Source organism: Acanthisitta chloris, unplaced genomic scaffold (assembly GCF_000695815.1).
Source record: "Acanthisitta chloris isolate BGI_N310 unplaced genomic scaffold, ASM69581v1 scaffold19135, whole genome shotgun sequence".
Classification (NCBI taxonomy): Eukaryota; Metazoa; Chordata; class Aves; order Passeriformes; family Acanthisittidae; genus Acanthisitta; species Acanthisitta chloris.
Window position 1 is genome coordinate 11,740 of NW_008674517.1, and position 6,969 is coordinate 18,708.

A 6,969-nucleotide genomic window follows, 5' to 3' on the forward strand; every position below is an offset into this window, starting at 1 on the left:
AGGTGCGTGCGTTGCCTTAGTGTCGGTGCGAGTGTACTTCAAAAAGTGCCCTTTCACTGTCAAGAACCTCGCCATGTTTCCAGATACGGTTCCCATGGACTCCCAGTCACTGGTGGAGGTACGGGGTTCTTGTGTCAATCATTCCAAGGAGGAAGAGCCACCCAAGATGTATTGCAGTACAGAAGGAGAATGGCTAGTGCCCATAGGGAAGTGCTTGTGTAATGCTGGCTATGAAGAAAGAGGCTTTGCGTGCCAAGGTAACGATGCCCTCCATGTTCATAATTCTGCTATTAACAGGAGCTTCACTGTATGTCCCTACTCTGTGTATTGGGTTGTGTTAATTTGCTCCAGGTTCTTGAGAGAAATAAATTAGTTCATAAAATTGCCATGAAAATTGGGTTTATTTAAACTGTGTAAATAATGTAATTTGCTAATAATATTTGATAAGAGTTAACAACTGATTTTTAGTTAACACATTGTGTAGCAAATCTAGCCTCTCTTACTGCTCTTGGACTTCCTTCAGTATATTATGGCTTTCTTAAATGCTTCATTTGTGTCAAAATATTTCATTTTTTTGGTGTGATTTATTTTATTTTTTTTAAACTTTGTGGTTTGATGTATAACTTTTGCTACTGAGCTGAGTTGATTAATTGGGATTGATCAGAAAAAAACATGTAGCGTTGTTCCAGTAGCATGACTACTAAATGCAGATACATTTGGAAAAATAATAGTTGAACTTGAAATTTGCATTTTCATAAATGCACATTTAACTCAAATTGCTTTTCCCCAAACTTTTGGTTTCTTCAAACTGTGGTTATGTGAATGCTCCCAAGATCAAGAGTACACCAGAGATTTTGAGTTGTTGTAGGAGTGGCCTTTGAAATGTTGGAGAAATGCATGTTGTATTTAGCTAATTTTATTATCAGCCAAAATGATGGTGGCTTACGTTTTGCTTTTTATAAAATTACAGTTTGAAGCTTTGTGCTAATCCAATCTTAAACTTCTTTTCACAGAGTGCCTTAAAGGGTGCTGGCTGTGGCAAAGGGTCTTCCATGAAATAGATTTGTAAAAGTTAAGTAGTAAGGTCTAGAAATACTATGGATGGAAGGAGTAGTAGCTGAGGTGTTTACTGTGTATGTGTACATGTGCATATGCATATGTCTAGAACAGAAATTTAAAGTACTCTGAACCTGGTTGAGAGGCCTCCTACTCCTTCTTGATTAGTCCTGCAGCAATCTTTCAAACTTGTCAAGCAAGTAACTCCTGGGGAGCTACTAAGAGCCCACCAGACACAGCCAGGTAGTGGTGAAAACTGTTTCTCTAATTAGCATGACTTTTCTCAGAAAATGCCGGGGAGACACGAGAGGAAAGGGGTGAGAGTGTGTTTTGTTTGATTTTGCTTTCAAGTAGTTTTTGAATCATTTTTTTTTCCTTTGAATAAGAACAGTTTTTTCTGAGGATGCTTTTCTGAGGTTAGACACTGATATTAAGAAAAACAATTTAAACTCTTCTGTTAAGAGCTGAATTCAGACGAGGATATTTTATTATTCAGAAATGCTTTATCTAAGGCCTCCTGTAGCTACACTTAGAAATTCTAAAACATTAATGATACTCTTTTATCCACTGTATATATTCTTACTTACTACAGAGCCTGTGTCCTTGTAAACAGTTGAAAGCCATTGGTTTAGAATTTCAGTTACACATGAGCAGAAAAAGACAAGCACTACAGAAAGCGACAGACTATGGTGGAGCAAAGGTTGAGCTAAATAAAATAAAATAAAATGAACTTTTATTAAAAACAGGTTCTCAAATGCTTGGGCCAGGCAAGGCAACTCCCGCTGAGTTCTGCAGAGATTAGGAGTGAGTTCACTGCATGCGTTAGTATATTGTACATGATTCGGAAGGCAGAAAATCAGACCACAAGACAACTATATTTTTCGTATTTCTTTTTCCCCCTCCCACCCCTTTGTCTTTTTTTTTGTTTGTTTGTTTGTTTTGTTTGCTTCCTCACCCACTGTTGATCAAGGGAATGATATATGATGAAGCCATTAACAATAGCGGCACGTCCTTCTGGTTTATTCCGGTTTAACATGTAATATTCTACTAACTTTGATTGGAAGTCATATATACGAAATATTTTCAGTGTGGTGTGATTGAAGTGGCACTCTAAAAGCAGTCAGTAATTCAAAACCTCACATTTGTTGACATCAGTAACTCAGCAGGAGTTGGAAAGCTTGGAAAAACAGTTTAGTTTTGACCTCAGGCTCAAGACTGCTCCTGCATATTTCCTTTTCTTTTTCTTCTCTCATTCTCTTGCTCCATATTTTTAAGGTATTAGGGTTTAAAGACTTTTATAATTATTTTTAATTTTTTTTTTTAATTTTGTCAACAAGAGGGCAAATGAGTCAGGATTGTGGCATCTGATGAAGATCCAAAATGGTATTACAGGGATGGAGTGGCATGAAGACATAGCTTAGGAAAACATATGTTTCAGTTGAAGTTTGAAAGAGTAATTAGCAAAAGAAATTATTGTCTTCCCAGTAGCTTAAAATATTTGACAGTTTAGTGTCTGTCACTACTTGTCCTGCATTCAGAGTATTTATGATTTTGTTTGTTCTGTAATTCTGTTTTCAGAAACAATGCCATTTTGCATTAGCATGTGATTATCACCGATGATTAAAATGAAGGACCTTAATGGTATATGATCAGCCTATTTAAAATTCATTCAGAACAGCTTTTCTCTGTACTCGGAAAATTATTAAGGCATAATCATGCCCCCAAGTAACATAAATTTTACCAATATCCTTGACTACTTTCTTTGCATAATCAAGAAAAGTTGACATAGGGCTCAGACCATTTTTTGTTATTGGTGTACTTGTAGATATAAATCTATGCATTTTATATGTACAGCAGTAATATACCTACCTGTCAGTCAGTGAAAAAATTTTACTGTGACTATCTTTATCCCCTTTATTGGGAGTGTATGGAGAAATGATTTCTCAAAAGCAAATTGTATACTTCACTTTGAGGAGTTCTAGTATTTGTGATACATTTTAGATTAACACCTTAAGATTTAACACCTCCTCTAGGAAAGACTTTTGCAACTGCTCAGTATTTTGGAGGGGTTAGGTTTGACTAAAGATGTGTTGGGCCACAAATTGGAAAAGCCACTCTTCCATACCTGTTTTCCCCCTTAACTAATACATATGTTAGTTAATTTAATATGGTATATGTCATTCACTGTAGACTGTTTGCTATTGCAACTTTGTTAGCACTTGAATCATAGTCATCCTGTCTGTTTCATCTTATTGTAATATTTCATAGTCAAATAGAACCTCTTCCTCTCAGTGTCTTTTCTAAATTATATCTTCATGCCATTTTGGACAAACTGCATGTTAATAGCATCTTCTCTCTCAGAATTCATGTGTTTTAAATTTTTTTTTAATTAGGGAAAACCCCCCAAACTACTGGGTTGGAACTGCACTAATTTTTGTTTTAGTTAGGGAAAAACCCCCAAACTACTGGGTTGGAACTGCACACTAAACTTAATGCTTTCTGACAGTCTTCATCCTATACCTCAGTCAACAAGGATAACTCATCTTTTCCATTTGCTCCCCATCAAACAGAGGAGATCAGGTTTGTTTGCCTTAGTATTCTTTCTGTGGGAGTGACTAATGGCAGATTCCTAAGTATAAGACACTATGTAAAGTGCTGCTTTACTGGGTATACCTTTCAGCTTCTACCAATCTAGTGTTGACTTTTTAAGACTTAAGATACCTCTTGTAAGAAAGACCATGCATAATAGGGATCAGTGACCTGTCATTTGTTAATTTGTCTATTTTTTGACTCATTTATATTTTTAATCTCTAGGTTTTTATAGCAGTGAATATCAGGTCTTGTCCTGTATGGCAAACATAGCTTCTTGCTGTGTTTAAGCCTTCTGTTTTAGAGCCAGTGGGATAAGATTTTCCATATCCTTGTATAATGAGAAAATAACAACTGCTCCCTTTTCAGCTTCCATGTTAACTATTTTCAAGGTCTCTCTCATGTCTAATACCTCATCTCTAATACCTCTTTTCCCAACTCATCCTCTCTATGAGTGCCTTCCTTTTTAGAGGACAGACTAATTGCTCTATACCTCAACTCATCTTCTTGAACTGCCTCTGTAAATATTCAAAGTAAGCAACGTGATTTTTATGAAATGGAGAGTGAGACTTGCATGCAGTGTTTAAGTTGCAAGTACAGCAGGAGATTATAGAGTGGCATCGTGTTTGTAACAGCCCAAAGATCAAGAAAAGAAAAGGAGCATTCACATCACCTGCCCAGTGAGTGATCTGTGTATGGAGAAGCTAGACTCGGTTTTGTTTTGAATGCTACAACGAGGAAATAGATCTCACGATCTAAAGGTTGGTTAGTTGGGGTAATGATATCAAAATAAATGGGACAAAGTAGGATAAATGTTAGAAAAAATGTCTGTAGTTCTGTAATGATCTAGAAGTCTCTTTGGAGCAATAATGCAAACCTCATTTCAGGAGCTGTTTTTAAAGAATGCAATAACCAGATGATAAAGGAAATCCTGCAGTGGCAGGTTTGGACTAATAAATCTTTTCCATCCTGAATGTGTCTATTCTGTTGTTGGTTTATTTCATGCACTTCAGAGAGCCTAGCTGGACATGAAGAATGTTTTTTTTCATTTTGATATACTTAATTAGCAAGTATGCAGTGGGCAATTGTTTATCCATGTGGGAGTATGAGTGAGCTTGAATGTTCTTTTGAATGCTTCCAACAGGTGACCCTTTAGACCAAAACCAGGCTTTGTGGCTCCAGTTATCAAATGGAAAATTAAACTGGTGGGCCTGAACAGAATGACTCAAAAAGCACAGAATATAATTTTCTGTATGCTATTGTTTCAGGGTATAGTTCTAAATTTTAGTTGCTGGAATTGAGTAAGTCTGAATTGTAAATTTCCTATGTAATAGTATGTAATAAAGTTGTAAGTTTTAACCACAAGTGACTGATACATTTTCTATAACAAAACCAGAAGGAAAAAGAGAATGTCATCCAACAGTTCTTTGCTATTAATCAGTGGATTGAATAGGAGAAAAGGGAGTAAGAGGTAAAGGAGAGAAAGGTTAAGTTCACCTACTGTGCCTGGTTATTGCAAAAATGACTTCACAAAATTTCTCTTAACACTAAATTTTTCAGTGCTTCAAGTTGTATAGTGAGCATACCCTAAATCATATTTCTCTCTCTGAGTTTATGGAGATATGAAAGGAATGCCATCTGTGGTTTCTAAATCTGAACCATCTCATACATTGGTTAATTCTTTCAGTGGAATGAATGTTGTACTTGAGAAAAATATGTAAAACATTATTAATAATAAGGAAGAAAAATATTTCCCCTGATTTCTTTTTTCTATGTTTTAAATAACCATTTTGCCTCTTCATAAGTAAATATAATGCTTACTTTCTTGGATCAGTAGATAACTTTGCATGTAAAGAGAAGATACTGTGGGGAGCTACTCAACTTTGGCGAGTGAAAACAGACAAGGCACACATGCTTCTGCAACTGGAAAGACATTTTCCCTTGGAAATACTTGAGTGGCTCTGATGTGTTACTTAGACTACAAAAGTGTGTGGTTTTAAGTCTTAGACTCTGTATAGAAGCAATTATGCTGACTATAATGAACTGATCATATGAAGATTATATCATATAATGGAACTATCAAGAAAGTTTCCTTTCACGTGAAATCTGAACAATGTAGGAATTCACATTTTTTAAAGCAGAGGTTTGAGGTGTATTTTTTTCTTCCTTTGATTTGAAGTATTGTTTTGATTTTTAAAAAGCAGGAGAGATGCTTTTTAAAAGGACTCTTAATCTTTCAAGCTAGTAAACTAAAATGACAGCAGCTATAAATTATAAATCACTTTATTTGTAAAATATTCATTGTTTTTATCCACTTTATATTCTATAAGTACATAAAGAGAGCACACAATGAAGGATTTACCTTCCTATTTGGAATTTATTTAACTATTACAAAAGTTATGTTGGAGATATCCAGTTGATTTTTATAGAAGAATTATGTTGCACTAAAGATATCAGCCAACTTTTTATGTAACATTTTCTGACTTTTACGAATTTGGAAAATATTGTCCAATTTGTACATCATACTGCAAATTTAAGGCAAAATTTATTGGAGACAATATTAGAGTTTGTGAGCATGCTTGTCACACATCCTGAAGAAAAAAAATTAAAAAGAAACATTCTCAAATTACTAGAAAAGAGATTTTTTTATACAGCACTATACATATTCTCAAGTTAGAAAAGCGTTCCTTCAGTTCTTTGTAGTTACTTGGGAAAAATCTTAACTAAATTTCTTGGAGATTGTAATCAAAAACATGATTATAAATACTTTTTTTCAGTTTTTAATGTTCAGTGATTAGGGACCTAGTGTTAAGTGTTATTAAAAAAAGCTTACTAATGCATCTCTCCGAGTTGTTCAGTGCTACAGTGTCAATATATGACATGACTAGATCATTTAGAATTGAATTTTTGTATTTGAAACTAGTTGGGAAAAGGAAAGGCTCACTCAGAAAATGCAAATATTTGCAAAAGTGTTAATGACTCACAAAATGCAATTTAATACAGTTGCCCCATATGTTTGTTTAATCCAGACATGTTATCAGTTTGGAGGTGCTTGCTTTGCCACACTGTGGGTATTTTGGCTATTTCTTCCTTGTGCCCCTTACCTGCTTTTCAAGTAACAAAAAGACCACCACCCCTGCCCAAACGCTGACAAAAAAACCCTCAACACACCATGCCCCTGTGCCCTGAACCTAGACTCTACAATTTAAGAAGTATGTGAAGAATTCGCTTATTCTTTTTAAAACAGAAAGTTTTGTCTTAATTCTCTGACACTTATATGTTCAAGATCACTTCTGTTGAATTTTTGTGCAGGCTTTTACTGCA

The 6,969-nt window shown here is 35.1% G+C and overlaps 1 pseudogene; it reads left to right on the forward strand.

Moving 5' to 3' along the window:
* The window catches only part of LOC103802849, a 654-nt pseudogene extending 397 nt beyond the window's left edge, over nt 1–257 (forward strand).
* Nucleotides 258–6,969: the final 6,712 nt, after the last annotated feature.